The sequence below is a fragment of the Carassius auratus genome, chromosome 9 (assembly GCF_003368295.1).
Source record: "Carassius auratus strain Wakin chromosome 9, ASM336829v1, whole genome shotgun sequence".
Taxonomy (NCBI): domain Eukaryota; kingdom Metazoa; phylum Chordata; class Actinopteri; order Cypriniformes; family Cyprinidae; genus Carassius; species Carassius auratus.
Window position 1 is genome coordinate 33,770,942 of NC_039251.1, and position 17,173 is coordinate 33,788,114.

General features: G+C 38.3%; 1 long non-coding RNA gene across 1 annotated transcript; it reads left to right on the forward strand.

Annotated features, from left to right (window-relative positions):
- The first annotated feature begins 3,917 nt into the window (after positions 1-3,917).
- On the forward strand, positions 3,918-15,657 carry LOC113109395 (uncharacterized). Its single transcript, XR_003292962.1, has 3 exons — positions 3,918-4,011; positions 13,406-13,549; positions 15,244-15,657. It is a non-coding gene; the product is annotated as an uncharacterized LOC113109395 (long non-coding RNA).
- The last annotated feature ends 1,516 nt before the right edge of the window (positions 15,658-17,173 follow it).

The following is a 17,173-nucleotide window of genomic DNA, read 5'->3' on the forward strand; positions in this document are numbered from 1 at the left end:
GCAACACGTCAGACGAGTGCTCCAATGATTACTTGAGAATGTTCCTTTTGTCAAGGGGGAGAAATGCGTATTCCATGCACAGTCGGTTCCCTTCCTAGGATATATCGTCTCATCTGAGGGAATATGTATGGATCCTGACAAGGTTAAGGCTGTGATAGATTGGCCAAGTCCAGATTCCCGTAAGGCCCTACAGCGGTTTCTGGGGTTTGCCAATTTTTATCGACGTTTTATTCGTAATTTCAGCCAACTAGTCTCACCCTTGACCACCTTGACCTCCCCCAGTACTCCGTTCAGGTGTTCTAATACAGCCGAAACTGTATTCTCCAACCTCAAGAGACGCTTCGTTTCGGCTCTCTGATCCAACACGGCAGTTCGTGGTGGAGGTCGACGCATCAGAGGTGGGAATAGTTCTTTCTCAACGTCCTGCCTCAGATGACAAGATGCATCCCTGCGCATTTTTGTCACATCGTTTAACTCCTGCCGAACGTAATTATGACATTGGTAACAGAGAATTGTTGGCTGTCAAATTAGCTTTAGAGGAGTGGCATCACTGGTTGGAGAAGTCAGAGGTACCTTTCATCGTTTGGACCGATCATAAAAACTTAGAGTACATTAGAACTGCCAAAAGACTAAATTCCAGGCAGGCTCGGTGGGCAGTTTTTTTTTTGGTTGTTTAGATTTTTCTCTGTTGTACCACCCGGGTTCCAAAAACGTCAAACCCGATTCTTTGTCACGTCTTTTCGATCCTTCTGAATGCCCGGTAAATCCCGAGTGTATTTTGCCTGAGAATATAGTCGTCTCAGCACTCATATGGGAAGTCGAATCGAAGTTCAAGACGGCCTTAGAAGGGATGCCCACCGAATCGTTTATTTGTGCCGGAGGAGTTACGGTCCGACGTTATTCAGTGGGGTCACTGCTCTAATGTAGCTTGTTATCCAGGGATAAGCCGCATAAAGGGTTTAGTAAAGCAACGATTCTGGTGGCCACTTATGGCTCATGACATTAACGATTTTGTTTTGGCTTGCTCAGTTTGCACCAGTGGTAAGTTGTCTAACTGACCTTTGTGTGTTTCGCGTCAGCACTGATTGTTTCATGTGGGCGTCTCCGCTAATTGTTCATCAGCACCAGCTGCAACTCATTACCCTTCCCTATATATTGCCCTGTCTAGCGTCTTGTGTTTGTCAGAGCATTGTTAGTTATTCCGTGTCTCATGTTCTGCCTTCCTTGTGTTTGTTTCTCGTCGTTGGATTGTCCTGTCTTCCCGGAACCCCTTCCACTCACCTCATCACTGGATTACACCACTTACCTTCATGGCTCCTTCCCCCGCAGTTCCTGTATCGCACTCTCCTGCAGCCAGCTCACCATCACACCACGGATCATCTGAGAGCTCTGCCTCTTCCTGGACTGTGCATCCCTGTCAAGAATCACCAGTTCCCCTGCCTTCATGTTCTTTGTTTGTTTGCTTTCATTAAATACTATTTAACTCGCACTTGCTTCCTTCCCTTCCTTTTACGAATCGTTACAGCATCACACGCTTGAGACTGAATATTACCTGCTAGACAGTATTTTCATGCCACTGATTTCAAATTCAAACCGCCAGCGTCTTTCTTATGACACTGTTCGCTTGTAGTCTATATAGAAATCTTGTTCATAAAGGAATCTGGTTTTGTCTTTGCATTGTTTTTTTGTTTAGTTTTTTTAGCTAATGGTTTTTTTCTTGTTGTATTGTATTAGTTAAGCAAACGCATCTTCTGAAGTCTGCTGAAGTTATAGATATTCATGTGTATAACAAAAGTTGCTGTGCAGATGCACCAGCAACGTGCTCTGTTCTCGGACTGGCTTTGACGTTGCAATAGAAACAGCTGATAATAGGGCATCTCGCTGTATGGTTGGAGGTGTGATTGCTGAGTGTTTGACTAATAATATTGAGTAATAAATGTCATATGCCACTTTTTACATACACAAAAGGACAATGATGGAAACCCAAAATAACAACTCATTTAGTATCCTTTGTGATGTGTGACCAACACAGCTCTGTGTCTCTATGTTCATCAATGAACGATAGCGACGATGATCACCTCTGAGAGAGAGAGAGTGAGAGAGGAAGGCAGCAGTAAAAGAGAAGGACATTCAGAGTGTAGGAGCACATCTGCAGTTCCTCTAGTGTGTGTGTGTGTGTGTGTGTGTGTCCGCAGGGTGCAGTCAGCATCTGCACTCGTGTCCTTCCAGTTGTTCACTGCTGTGAGGCTGAAAAACTTCCCGCTGTGATCTCCATCCCACTCTCATTCCTCCATCAGCTCATTCCTCTTTCCTTCATGTCTCTACCACACACACACACACACACACACACACACACACACACACACACACTTTGGGTTTCCATGCTTTATGGGGGCATTCCATAGATAAAATGTTTTTTTTTACTGTACACATTTTTTTCTATCCCTTCACTCTAACCTTACCCCTAATTCTGCCCCTCTTACAAAACTTTCTGCATTTTTACATTTTCAAAACACTTTATTCTGGATGATTTATAAGCTTGCTTGCTTGTGGAGAACTAAAAAAAAATATCCCTATAAAATCAAAATGTACTGGTATTACTGTACTTGTAGGGACATTACTATACTATGTTTAGTCCCCATAACACACACACATACACAGATCTGACATAGTGAAGAACTACAAAAGAGATATTTAAACAGGGAAAGGTTCTGAAGATTTGTAGATCAGTTAATGAATCACACCCTTAATAACAATCTGTTGACAATAAGTAACGTTGCACCTACATGTAAATTAACACTCATTAGAGTATTAGTAGGCAGTCTACTTAATATCTACTAACACTTTTAATTTTGATGGTCTCCCAGACATTCTACTGTCTATAAGTAACTTTACATCAACCTATTCAAATCCTAACCCTACCAGCCTACTAATACTCAACTAAAACTCTAATTAGAGTTAGTAGACATGTAGGTGCAGTGTTAAATTTTTTCAACAGAATGTTCAAAAGGGACCTTTATAAAGTGTTACACTTATTTTTCGTACAATACATCATTCGTCATTTTATGACATACACAGTTCTTTATTGCTTTCAGTTGTTTGCCTTATGAATCAGATCAGTCTAAAAAAGTGTAAAGTGTATAAATATTCATACTTTTCATATATATTCATACTATTCATACATATTTATATATTTTGCATCAACTTATTCCACTCCTAACCTAATTCCCCACTCCTTACTCCCACTTCTCAATGACACAAACACTCAACAGGCAAAATCTGAGATATGTATTGTATGATTATTTATTTACAGGTATTGTCCCACTTTATATTAGGTGGTCTTAACTATTATGTTTTTACATTTAGGTACAATGCACATATTTTTAAAAAGACCTGCATGTAAATACATATGTAATTAATTTCTGTAATTACTTGCAGCAGAAGTGTTTTGTAATACAAAATGAAGACAATAAGAGATTGAGAGAGAGTGGTGACAAAAAAGGAGGATCCTGACTGTGATGAGTGTGTGCGGGGCCGAGAGCCATGGGAGTTGAGCGAGGACGGTGGAGTGAAAGATAATGAGGGACACCTGCACCACACACCAGTCTCCAGTCCAACGGAGGAGCCCTGGAAGGATAAAAGGTGGTGTGATGACAATGAAGGACGAGAGAGGATCAGGCCTGGACTATTTAAATGGTTTTGGTTCTGTTTGTGCACGGCAGTTGTCTGTTAAGGGCTTTCACACCATTTTCATTTTGGTGTTTATTTTGTTCTTCAATTATGTTTATGAGGCCACTTAATGGAAAATAATAATAAAAGGGTTTTGTTATGGTTTTAACAATACAGTGTAATATGTTTATCTTTGTAACTGTAGTGACGCGCTACTGCGCACGTCACGAATCAGGAAGTTGATCGCTATGCGATAATCAATCGCAACAGCCTGCAATCTCTCTCAGTCACCTGTTTCTCCAGCGATCGCATTTTTCCTTTCCCTTTGCTAAAGCAACGTCTGTGAGTATTTCTTATCATGCGATATTAGGATAATGTCTATTTTTATCTTTGTGAGACTATTGAGAAGGCTAAGTTTGCTTTATGTTATTACTGCTGATTGTTTACTAGCTTGATTGAGTTTATCATATAGATCACCGCTGTGTAGATAATCCGTTCTGTTTCTCTTTATTTGGATTTAATATCAATATGCATCTCATTTGCATTGTATTACAGTTTCACAATATTCCCAGTGAATTTATGGAGATTAATCATCTGTGTCCCGAGTTTCTTGGGAGTGTTTAAGCTGAATGGAGTGTAGTCCATGACAATGTTTAAATTCCTGCCTCCTTCTTCCCCGAACTACAAACTTTGTTACATTGACACTTTGTTTCAAGAATCAATATGTGATGAGTTGGAAGTGAGAATGCGTTGGAATGTAAGTGTATTACACAGGAGAGATGAGCAGAAATCATGTCATATCTCACACACACACACACACACACACACACTCTGTCACAGCTACACTTGAAACACACAAAGATGATGATGAACCACTGGAAACAGTCTTTAATAATCCATAATAGGGCAAACACAGGTCGGACAGGCAGGATAAACATGTAGGGTTTTAGTATACTGGACCACAAACAGAGAACAGAACACAACTAATATAGTGGAACAAATGAGGATAATTAACCAGACACACCTGAACCAAATGACATAAACATGCGGCCTGCGGATTGAGAACCATTGCCCTACCCCAACCCTTACCCTAACCATAACCTGCAGGCCAGTCCCCACAATGTCAGAAAATTTCAGGTTTCACTATCCTTCTGGGAATACACACATCTTTAGATAATAATTGTGCAAAGAAAAATATTATATACCACCACAGACAGACTTTCCGACTCACTCTGTCAGTACAGCTGAAGTGCTAAACCTCTTTATCTGTCCGTCTTAATGACTCTCTCTTTCTCTTCTCCAGCACTTAAAGCCTGATGTACAGTTCAAATCACCTCTAAATACAGACACCCTTCCAAGGAAAAGTGCTTTCCTTTCCTTTCCTGTCCTGTCCTGTCTTTTCCTAGTCTTTTCCTAGTCTCTTCTTCTGATACATTTAAGGAGATCAAAGTTCAAGCCCAAGGCCTCTCTGGCATATGAAAACACTACCCATACAGATAATCAACATGCACCCTGTTAAGATCGTGTCTTTTGTGTGTATCTTTCATCCTGTATTTCTCCATTAATGTCATGTCTGTTTGCTGGGTGATGGCAGTGTACACACACACACAGCAGAGCTGAACTCATCTGATTTGACAAAGGCTTGACTCTGACATTTGACCTGTTCATATACTGTACCCTCATCTGTACAGAGAATGAAATATTAAACGTACAGTGCATGTGCATGTAGGCCATGGTTAATTGATTTATTCCATCGATATGTTTATGGTTTCTGTTAAGCACATGCAAGCTGTGTAGCTGAACACCAACCTGTATGTGATGAAAACCTTCATTGGCAGAGCGGCCCGTTAGAGCTCGTCAGCACTGAGTGATTAGCTGAAATAATGTCTCTGTCAGCCTTAATCACATTAAAACGTGGTTAACATTTAATTTTTCTCTCTTCATATGCAAAAATTTCCACTAGATTTGCAGTGAAGGCCATTGAAATTCCATTATAAAAAGAATAAAAATTTCAGGCATCATTTATTCAGAGAGCAAGAGTGAAAGAGGATGAAGAAAGTGCTGAATCTTTCTATTAGCACAGGTCTGAGAAATGATCTTCAGCCATACAGGATGTGGGGACTGAGACCGGACGCCCCGAACGCACATTCACCCAAACACTGACCCCCATCATCCGTGACCCTGCTAACTGTGATTTACATCCGTTTGCTTTCGACTGGACAGACTACATCATAAGATACATAGAGTTAGAATGATGCTTTTGCTTTCACTTGTATTAACCTGTCATGGAAGTGCAGAGCCACCAAAAAGTATCTGGAAAAAGCAAACTATGACAACAATGTACTTATGATTTTTAGTGGATATTTAAAGTCAGGTCCCCTCAATTCACCATAAAACATACATATTGGTACATGTAAATTTTGCTTATAACCATTTATTTCATTTAGTCATACAATGCTCATCTACCTGAAATACCAAAATATCCTTTGTACCTTATAATGTACTGATAACCAATGTGGTAAAACAGAAAACCATACATAAGTTCATTATAAGCTGCCTGTCTATAAAAAATGGCCAATGCTATTACATACGGTTCACAGGGACAATCAAGCAAAGACAAAACAATTCATGGTAACACACAACACTAGTAATGCAATAACTTGGTAACACTATTTGAAGGTGTCCTTGTTACACATACACTTACTATTATAATAGCACTCAATTAAGCTTAATTAGATGCAGGTAACCTTAATACAAACCCTAATCCTAACCCTAACCATATAGTAAATACATGTAGTTAATTAATATTACTCAGTACTTAAATCTATAATTACACTGTAACAAGGACACCTTAACAGATCTAATACAGATAAACAAATGATAAAGCTTGGCTTATTGAATATCAGATTCCTTTCTACGAAAACACTTTTTGTAAATAACATTATCACTGATCATAATCCTAGATGTGCTCTGTTTGACAGAAACCTGGCTAAAACCTGATGATTACATTATTTTAAATGAGTCCACCCCCCAAGATTACTATTATAAATATGAGCCGCGTCCAAAATGCAAAGGGGGAAGTGTTGCTTCAATTTATGACAATGTTTTCAGGATTTCTCAGAGGGCAGGCTTCAAGTATAACTCGTTTAAAGTATTGGTGCTTCATATAACATTATCCAGAGAAACAAATGTTAATGATAAATCTCCTGTGATGTTTGTACTGGCTACTGTATACAGGCCACCAGGGCACCATACAGAGTTTATTAAAGAGTTTATTTTACATCTGAGTTAGTTCTGGCTGCAGATAAAGTTTTAATAGTTGGTGATTTTAATATCCATGTTGATAATGAAAAAGACGCATTGGGGTCAGCATTTATAGACATTCTGAACTCTATTGGGGTTAGACAACATGTTTCAGGACCTACTCATTGTCGAAATCATACTCTAGATTTAATACTGTCACATGGAATTGAGGTTGATAGTGTTGAAATTATGCAGCCAAGTGATGATGTCTCAGATCATTATTTAGTTTTGTTCAAACTTCATATAGCCAAAGTTGTAAATTCTACTTCCTGTTACAAGTATGGTAGAACCATCACTTCTACCACAAAAGACTGCTTTTTAAGTTTTAAGTATCTTGCTGATGTATCTGAATTCCTTAGCATATCCAAAACCTCAGAACAACTTGATGATGTAACAAAAACTATGGACTCTCTCTTTTCTAGCATTTTAAATACAGTTGCTCCTTTACGCTTAAGGAAGGTTAAGGAAAACAGTCTGACATCATGGTATAATGAGCATACTTGCACCCTAAAGAGAGCAACCCAAAAAATGGAGCGCAGCTGGAGGAAAACAAAACTAGAGGTATTTCATATTGCTTGGCGGGAAAGTAACCTATCCTACAGAAAAGCATTAAAAATGCTAGATGTGATTATTTTCTTTTCATTTAGAAGAAAACAAACATAACCCTAGGAATTTATTCAATACAGTGGCTAAATTAATGAAAAATAAAGCCTCAACAAGTGTTGACATTTCCCAGCATCACAGCAGACTTTATGAACTACTTTACTTCAAAAATCGATATTATTAGAGGTAAAATTGTAACCATTCAGCCATCAGCTACAGTATCACATCAGACAGTGCACTATAGACCCCCTGAGGAACAGTTCCACTCATTCTCTATTATAGGAGAGGAAGAATTGTATAAAATTGTTAAATCATCTAAACCAACAACATGTATGTTAGACCCTATACCATCTAAGCTCCTAAAAGAGGTGCTTCCAGAAGTCATATATCCTCTTCTGACTATTATTAATTCCTCATTGTCATTAGGATATGTCCCCAAAACCTTCAATCTGGCTGTTATTAAGCCTCTCATCAAAAAAACACAACTTGACCTCAAAAGAACTAGTTAATTATAAATCGATCTCAAATCTCCCTTTTCTGTCCAAGATACTAGAAGAGGTAGTATCCTCACAATTATATTCCTTCTTAGAGAAAAATGGTATCTGTGAGGATTTCCAGTCAGGATTTAGACAGTATCATAGAACTGAGACTGCTCTCCTTACAAATGACATGCTCTTATCATTTGATCCTGGTTATATCTTTCTATTAGTGCTATTGGATCTTAGTGCTGCGTTTGACACAATTGACCACAACATTCTTTTCCGTAGACTTGAACACTGTTGGCATTAATGGAAGTGCATTAGCATGGTTTAAATAAGTACATACTTATTTGACTGCCATCGATTCTTAGCAGTGAATAAAGAGGTATCATATCGATCACAAGTTCAGTATGGAGTACCTCAAGGCTCAGTACTAGGGCCACTACTCTTCACGCTTTATATGTTACCCTTGGGAGATTTCGTCAGGTAACATGGTGTTAGCTTTCACTGTTATGCTGATAATACGCTCTATATTTCTTCGCAGCCCGGTGAAACACACCAATTTGAAAAACTAATGGAATGCATAGTCGATATAAAAAACTGGATGACGAGTAATTTCTTACTGCTAAATTCTGAAAAAAAAACCAGAGGTGTTTTTATATATTACCTAAAAACTCTGCATGTATTAACATAGAACACTCTCTAAGACTTGATGGCTGCTCTGTCAATTCTTCGTCATCAGTTAGGAACCTAGGTGTGCTATTTGATAGCAATCTTTCCTTAGAAAGCCACATTTCTAGCATTTGTAAAAAAGCATTTTTACATCTCAAAAATATAACTAAATTACGGCCTATGCTCTCAATGTCAAATGCAGAAATGTTAATTCATGCATTTATGACCTCAAGGTTAGATTATTGTAATGCTTTATTGGGTGGTTGCTCTGCACGCTTAGTAAACAAACTACAGCTAGTCCAAAATGCAGCAGCAAGAGTTCTTACTAGAACCAGGAAGTATGACCATATTAGCCCGGTCCTGTCAACACTGCACTGGCTCCCTGTCAAAAATTGTATAGATTTTAAAATATTGCTTATTACTTATTAAGCCCTGAATGGTTTAGCACCTCAGTATTTGAATGAGCTCCTGTTACAGTATAATCCTCCACATCCTGCTGCGTTCTCAAAACTCAGGCAATTTGATAATACCTAGAATATCAAAAGCAGCAGATCCTTTTCCTATTTAGCGCCAAAACTCTGGAATAACCTACCTAATATTGTTCAGGAGGCAGACACACTCTTGCAGTTTAAATCTAGATTAAAGACCCATCCCTTTAACCTGGCTTACACATAACATACTAATATGCATCTAATATCCAAATCCGGATTTTTAGGATTTTTAGGCTGCATTAATTAGGTAAACCGGAACTGGGAACACTTCCCATAACACCCTGTGTACTTGCTACATCATTAGAAGAAAGGCATCTATGCTAATATTTGTCTGTTTCTCTCTTATTCCGGGGTCACCGTAGCCACCAGATCCAGTCTGTATCCAGATCAGAGGGTCACTGCAGTCCCCCGGATCCAGTAAGTATCCAGACCAGATGGTGGATCAGCACCTAGAAAGGTCCTCTACAACCCTGAAAGACAGCGGAGACCAGGACAACTAGAGGCCCAGATACAGATCCTCTGTAAAGACCTTGTCTCAGACGACCACCAGAACAAGACCACAGCAAACAGATGATTCTTCTGCATAATCTGACTTTGCTGCAGCCTACTGGTTTCGTCTGGTCAGATGAGAACTGGCCCCCAACTGAGCCTGGTTTCTCCCAAGGTTTTTTCTCCATTATGTCACCGATGGAGTTTCGGTTCCTTGCCGCTGTCGCCTCTGGCTTGCTTAGTTGGGGTCACTTCATTTACAGCGATATCGTTGACTTGATTGCAAATAAATGCACCGACACTATTTAAACTGAACAGAGATGACATCACTGAATTCAACTGCCTTTAACTGTCTTTTTGCATTATTAACACACTGTTTTACTAATGAATGTTGTTCAGTTGCTTTGACGCAATGAATTTTGTTTAAAGCGCTACATAAATAAAGGTGACTTGACTTGACTTAGTTTAAAACCATAAACTAAATAACAGAATACATTTAAAAAAACATTATTAAATACATTTAATAAAGAAAATTAAGAATTAAATATCCTTAATAAAACTTCCCGTTTTTCACAATGCATCCCATTCACCAACATTTTGTCCATGTTTTTTTGGTCTCCTGTCTCATGCTGTCATTTGCGTAATGTCTTGTGTCTTATTTGCATCAATTTTACACCTCTTCAACAAAAATGAACTGACAAGATATGACTTATTCAAGAGCAATTATTCTACGCTGAAACAACACTCCTTTTTCAAAATAACAAATCCGTAAAATGATTCAAACTAAATTTGTTTGATGTTTCGTCACCATTTGTCAAGCTGTTTGTTCAGGGGCAAATAATTGGGGAGACTTATGCTATCCCCATGTCATAAAGTTCCTCAAATTGGTGGTGAAAGAGGTGCTGACAGCGTATCAGATTCTTTAATTGACAGTGGTGTGTGTGTGGCGTCGCGGAGAGAGTGTGTGTGTTTTGCTCTTCGCTATCTATGTGTGTGTGTGCATCTGGGCCCGTGTCACTCAGTGCCAGGACCTCGAGACCTCCGCGCTCATTTAGCGCTAACATTATGAAAATCATCCCTCAGCCCTAAAGCGAGAGATCTTTGTTACGACTCGTGGCTCTGTCAAGCCTTCACCAATTACACTCGCAGGTACAATGGTCTATTGAGCCCTTGACTGGCACAGCGACAGTGATTTGTGAATCGTTACTGCGTCGCCGAGGAGAGCCCCGTACCTGAGAAATGCAAATAATGTGCCGCCAAACCAAACTACAGCTACTATTACCGCAGATTGGATTTTGTTCCTTTCTTCACCTCTCACAAGTGTGAAGTTTTCAACTAAATGTAAATTTCTCTCCATCAGAAGTGGCCACTAGCTCCGAATGATGGCTTTGACTCTCAGATCGGGCTGAAGTGCCTCTGCTGGAATTGTGGTATATAAGAAACAGCAGATTTGGGCCTACTGTAGCATTACTTTAGAATGACAACATGTGCTGATTGCATGTTCTCGAAAAGATGTGCGGTCCACCCAGAGGGGACTTCTTTATACGGCAAATGCAACCGAGCTGAATTTTAACGTCTTATTTAATCAGTCTGCCACATTCAATCTTCCACACACTCGATACACAGATGGAAATCACTCTGGTTCAGTGGCGTGAGCAGATGATGGACTACTAGGAGAAGCCTAGTTTATGGGAACAGTTGAGATAAAAATGAAAAATGTGTCATCATTTTTTCACCCTTGTGTCTTTTCAAATCGCTTTTCTGTGGAATAGAAAATAAGAAGTTCAGTAAAATGTTCACGCTGCTCTCTTCCATAAAATAAGAAAAAACTCAAAGATCATAAAATTAGCTCACGCCACTCATAATGCTAAATTCCAAGCCTTATATGTAACTCATTACTCACTGATTTTTTTATGCCAAACTGCCGAATATCATTGTATCTCATGCCTTGTATCTAGTCGTGACACATGAGTTTTGAATATCAACGTGTATAAATCAGATTTGATGATGATCATCCATTAATGGCTTTTTTTTATGATGCCTGTGTGGAGATTATGAGTGAATAACAGCTGATATGTTGGTCTATTCCTCACATAAATCTTCCTTAAGAAGATTTGGGATACAGTACACGAGTGTCTTTATGAATCATTTACTGTAGTCCAAATCTTACCACTAAATCTTTTTCTAACTTTCATAACCTTTATGGCGATGTGTCTTTAGGAGATTGATAGCTCAAGTGCTTTTATAGTATGGAAAAGAGCAGCATGAACATCCTTCCAAATATTTATTTTCAGGTTTTCATGATTCATATTATATAAGAGAATATGGAGCTCATATTTCAATACCTACACCCCCCACTGCAGAGACTCAAACTGAGCAAAAGAAATATTGTGATTATGATCAAAGCTTTAATTGTTGGGGGCAAAAAGTAATGCAATACGATTCATTGATGATTGAGAGATGAAGAAATAAACATTCCTCAAAAGCATGATGTACCATATTTGATACATTTTAACAGGATTTAAAAAATGCTTTAGTCCATTAAGTGTTCATATTAAAACAAACATTCTTATGTTTACCTTCATAAAAATCAGTAATGATTTCACAACAAAAGATACATGAACCACAACCTAAATTTAAAGGTTTTATAATGATACTAACAGGTTTTTTTTCTTGCTAAAAAGTTTAAATGATAGGCTTTATAGGGTGAAAGTAAATGATTCCTTTAACTGGTTCATCTAGGAAGCAGCTTAGTGTTGCATTAAAAATAATGTCAGAATCAGTCAGAAACCAGGTTTGGCTCTTTGAAAGAAGTCCAAAACTTCTTCTGAAAGCATATGGATGTAATCGTATAATTTCTCCTCAAACGCACACACACACTTTGTTCTGACCATTTTCAAAAGGTGCTCCCGATGTATCCTGTTGTGTCAGGTGTCCCACTGCGTGTTAAAAGCAGAGAAATCCATTTAAAAGGGTTGTTGAGTATGTGATTGACGAAGAAGGTCTTGACTGAACAGTTACTGAACAAGTACTTTCTCTGAGAATGACTGTTTTGTATTTTATGCGTATGCGGCCCAAACATTCATCCTAACCATCCTATAACATTAATTTAGTGCAGTTCCCCACAGGCAGGGGATGCTCTTCTGTGTCAGCCACGCCATACGCATAGATTTTCTACATATATTCAATTCAGTTCAAGTTTATTTGCATAGCTCTTTTTACGATATAATCATAGCAAAGCAACAATACAGAAAGTTACGTTTCTACAATATTTAGTTTTCATCCAAAATATCTTAAATTGTGTTCCGAAGATGAATGAAGAGATTATGGGTTTGGAACGATATTGGGGGAGGTGAATAATGACAACATTTTCAATTTGGGGTGGAGTATCCCTTTAAGAGGGTAAACTTTTTGTGCAACAGAAATAAACAATGGCTCCAGTTATTTGGCTTGGAGATCAATGCAATATTTGCGATTTGATCTTTTGCACAGGCACATTTCAGAAAAATCTAGTAAATAAACACTATTTGTCTTCTACCTAGAGGAAGTAATAGAGTTCAGGCAACTCAATGAAAGTGTCAGATACGGTGCGACGTGACCTTGGAAAACCGTCGTTCTGAAACAGCGTGGTAAACAGGCGTGACTGCTATCACGAATATACAAACGCCCATGAATAATAAACACCCCTATATCTGTCAGTAAGTCTGTCTGCAGACCATAGCAGAGATGACCAGGCAGAAGCTCGGAACCTGCAGACCGGGTCACGGCACCACCGGACGGATCGTAGAGGAGCTTGAGAGGACAGCAGCAGACAAGAGGAGCGAGGAGCAGCCCATCCCTGAGGTTAATTAGCATTCTCTTTCCCTTCACTTTATTATCAGCTGTGTCCTCCACACACCCGTTTAATTGCATGAGCTGATCGAATAATAAATGGAAGAGTAATTACCATTCTAAAGGAGAGATCTCTCTCTTTCTCTCCACCGCACAACTCAGTCAAAAGAGATTTTTATTCTAAATTAAGTTTTTAACTGTCATCTGTCATCTTAGGTATAATTATAACTTAGACATTTTGGGTACATTGTTCTCGCACTGTGAAATTCTCGATGGAGAAAAGACATTGTGACAGAGGATTTTTAGGCGCATGGAAAATGATGTTTAGGGGGAATTCTCAATGCCTCTAAATGAGAAAGCAAATATGCTAATTAATCAAGCTCTCTCACAGGCTAATAACACAGTTGAAATCCTGCTCTTATTTTAATATATTTAATCAGTCTCTGGATGAGGTAATGCAGGCTGTCTTTGCTGGAGGACTCCATTGTGTGTGCTTTTCTTTTCAACTATAAGCACTTATGGCTCTGTGGACAATTGGAAAATACAGTTTTCACATTCACACTAATTTATCATTTGTAATTTCGACCACATCTAAAATCACCCTTTATTTTGGGGTGGAACTAACTTTTTAATCTTTGTAATTTTGGAACTTCTTGCTATGGCTAATTTCAAAGATTTAAAAAATAATAAATACAATTAAATAATACTTTCAAAATCACACTAATATTGACAAAATTACAGTTTGAATATAAATTACATGAAATGAGTTTAAATAAATGGTCTCACTTCATTCATCATTAGCAAACCATTAACTACAACTTTTGCCTCAGTAAACTCTTAATTTGTTGCTTATTAATAGTTAGTAAGGTAGTTGTTAAGTTTAGTTGATTAGGGATGTAGAATATGGTCATGCAGGATATGTGCTTTATAAGCACTACTAAACTGCCAATATGTCATTAATGAGCATGCTAAATAGCTAATTAGCAACTAGTTACTGTAGTAGTGATAATTGGTCCCTATACTAAAGTGTTACCAAATAAATTAATATGTAAACACATGACCTTTTTTGAGTCACACCAGGGTTATTGTTGTTAACTAAAATATCAAAACAGTTTGTTGATTAAAATAAAGTTGAAGTAAAATAAAATATAAATATGAAAATTAGAGAAATGTTACCTTGGCAAATAACTGTTGAAGCACCTAAATTAATAACTGTAAAAACAAAAAAACAAACAAAAAAAAATTAGCCTAAATAGTATTATCTTAAAAAAAGCTAATGACAAAATATCAAAACAATTTCACTAAAATTTAAATGATACAAAAGACTAATTCAAAATATTCATAAAAACTACACTGTAAAATTGGTATTTCTACCTTGGTATTTAAACCATAAAAATTGTGATGTTAAATTAATATTAATATTAAACCAGTTAAACTGGTTTATTTAGATATTACCATTTTTTCCAGTGTAGAATAATATATCACATCATTAATATTGCAGTGGTTTAACTTTTTATTTAGAACAGATCATAGTTAAAGCCTGAAAGTTTGATTCTGCGGCAAAAACAATAAATTGAAGACGGGATGGAAGAAAGTTTACTCAGTTCCATATAGCCAGTTTTACGCTTTCTGAAATGATCGATATCCACTTAAATGGACAAGTGGCTTCTCTACCCATAATGCTCCAATGTGTTTGGTTTAACCAGGTGTGTCTGTACGAGAAGCCTCCAGCTGTTGCGAGCCGCAGGCACCTGGCCAGATATCAGCGGCCTGCACCCCGGTCAAGCCACCGTCCCACGCCATGGAGAACTTCAATTACAGTGGGATTCTCAGAGCGGAGAGCGAGGGGCTTGCATTGATTGAGGAGGGCAACAATTGATTTTGTCCATTACGTGGTGAGAATGTTTCCATCCTGCACAGATCAGGTTGCCCTCCTCCTGTGGGTGGAGATAAGAGGCTGCTGCATTGTGGCTGCCTAATCTGTGTGACGGCACTTGTCTGTGCTGAAATTGATGTGGCTTTTCATGCAGCCGCGTGTGGGTCTCCATCGGGGGGGTCTGTTCCTCTGCACCCCCGTCTCAGATCCACTCGGCGCACTGAGTGCAGCGCAAATCAGCAAACATGAGGGGATTTGCAATGATACAGATATTTGCCTTGCATTTGTTCCACAGGATGTTTCTAAAGAGAATAAAGGCGTTTTTAATGATGTCCGCGACTTGTTGAATTCTTGAGCCTTTATTGTCCTTACAGTGGGGTGTGGGTCAGAAGAGGGTCAGAAGTATTAATACAAAGGATTTAAACCATGTTAATCTGTAAATAGGAGAGTTTTGTAAGGATTTTTTATTGAGCTTTTTAACCATAATGCATTCAAATGCTGCCACACAAATGCACAAACAACAAAACCCTTAAAAGACATTAAATTAAAATGTAGCTTTCTTAAATATGTTTTGCTGTTGCTTTTCTGATGTCCTTTAAGCTATGATGGGTTTGGATAATCTAAAGCAAGACAAATAATTTTTTTAACATTATTTCGTAACATCAATTTCGGGATTGACTCACAATTATTTCCCAATGGAAAAAAATCCCACTCTAAATTTTAAATATAATCTGTAGAAAAACATTTGGGTCCTAAGGTCTGAGACCAATGTTTTCCCTTGATTTAATTCATTAGAAAAAAAAAAAAACATTTTGCTGAAAATCTTATGCATAATACATGACCTAATACAGGCCTTCTGTTGTCTGATGGATTTTTTGTTTGTTTGTTTTTTAGCAAATAAAAACCTTTTAGTATCATTGCAAGATATAAGACACATCATTGGTAGATATAGTTTCCATAACTGCTTTAAAGAGTTAATAATTGTGCAGTGAATTCATAGTACTTTTAATTTAAAAAAAATCTTAAATCATTCTGTTTATTTCAAGGTTCAAATTAGATTTTCAATCCCAGACTTTCAATGCTGGCTCACACTTTTGGAGTCCTCTGCGCATCACGATTCCTAAGTAAAATGGTCTGTGAATGGCATTTCATGTTCACTTTAAAGCCAAACAACAGCAACAAGAAAGTCAGCTCATTAGGCAAAGCCGGGCCGGGTGCATAACTGATTACAGGCAGCCTTGCTTCTGAACGAAAGGCACTTAGTCAGGTAAGCACCAGTGAGTAGCTATATTAACCCAATACATCTTACACTGTAAAAACTCCAGTCTGTAATGCTGCCCTGCTAAGCCGTGTAACATGCTTTATTAGGCACCCTTGAGGTGAATGTTATCTATCAGCCTGCTCTGCATCGAGACCCCCCATCCCTTCCCCGAATGCCCCACATGGAGAACATCGCACGCTCATCTATTCCTCTCTAACCAGACAAACCCTGATGCTGATTAATGGTAGCTAAACTTACAGGCACTCTGTCAGAGATGTTTCACAGGGAAGGTAATATATGGGAGCCATTAAATACACATCATTTTCCTGGCATGAAATATGTTGACCCCGATCTTATTACACACATAATTAAAAGCGTTCAACAGTTCTGTGGCCGTGTGCGGTAGAGCAGGGTTGCTCACCGACAGCCGCAAGTCAAATTGATGCTTTGCCGGAATGTCATTTGTTTTATTCATCTGTCAGAGCTTAGCTTCCTCGGC